This window comes from Mandrillus leucophaeus, unplaced genomic scaffold (assembly GCF_000951045.1).
Source record: "Mandrillus leucophaeus isolate KB7577 unplaced genomic scaffold, Mleu.le_1.0 Scaffold509, whole genome shotgun sequence".
Taxonomy (NCBI): domain Eukaryota; kingdom Metazoa; phylum Chordata; class Mammalia; order Primates; family Cercopithecidae; genus Mandrillus; species Mandrillus leucophaeus.
This window is the reverse complement of record NW_012105464.1, coordinates 1,407,256-1,408,552: the sequence shown is the minus strand read 5'-3', so window position 1 is coordinate 1,408,552 and position 1,297 is coordinate 1,407,256.

Below are 1,297 nucleotides of genomic sequence, written 5' to 3'. Positions count from 1 at the left end.
TGTTTACCTATATTTCCCACCAGATTGGGAACTCCTGGAAATCTGGAGAAATTTTCATACGTATTTTTTTTGTCTGTCCCTCAGTGCTTTGTGCATAACATGTGCTCTGTCATTGCTTAATTGAATGGAACATGTTCTTGAACAAGAAAAATGGCACTATTAACCTGCTTGGCTTATTTATCTGCAGTGTCTCGTTTTAGGAACTCATTAGTAAAAGACGGGAGCTGATTCTACACTGCTAGTAAGAATGTATCTAAAAACTGATGGTAGATGTGAAGAAATGCAGGTTTCAACTCAACAAGGAAAGTTCTTTCTCAATGCTGTTCACCAGTGGAATGGTTTCTCCCGAGGCAGTAAATTCCTCAATACTGAAAGCATTAGAGTAGGGGACACTGGCCATCTTTCAATAAAGGGGGACTTCATTGATTTTGTGAAATGTGTCTGTGCTATCTTCTACCAGTTAAGCAATAATTAAATAAAAATAAGGCAGTAAACAAATTCAATCTCTTGTTGGATGTTTTCTTAAATATTCTGTCTAAACACATGATGCTATGTTTTGCGTTTTTAAAGTAAAACTTAAGAGAATTATATTTTGATTTTATTTTGGTTCTTTTTTTTTTTTTGCAGTCTTGTATATTCTTTAATACCTGAAAGATGAAGAACACTAAGTTCATTTTATACGTTATAGAACTCAGCCATCCAGAATATTTCAGTATCCCCAAGAAAACTTGCATTCCTCAGATTCCAGAGCTCAAACTACACGGGCTCAATTTAAAGGGATTAAACCTGTAAATAAAACAGGTAATCAGTAACATGTGGACTGCAATGCCTAGCACCATCCCAGATTCTGTAGAGTAATAAAATGTAAAGAAGAGATTATCTCTACTAAAAAAGTATTTATAATATAATTGAAGAGTTTTAGCTACATGAATACCAATTAGTGAATGATGCTTTGCATTATATGTAATCGACATATAACATCACAGTAATCTAAATTATGTACTAGGCTGGGCACGGTGGCTCACACCTGTAATCCCAGCACTTTGGGAGGCCAAGGTGGGTGGATCACTTGAGGTCAGGAGTTCAAGACCAGCCTGGCCAACATGGTGAAGCCCTGTTTCTACTAAATATACAAAAATTAGCCAGGCATGGCAGCACACACCTGTATTCCCAGCTACTCGGGAGGCTGAGGCAGGAGAATCACTTGAACCCAGGAAGTGGAGGTTGCAGTGAGCTGAGATCGTGCCACTGTACTTCCAGTCTGGGTGACAGAGTGAGACTCCGTCTCAAAAAAAAA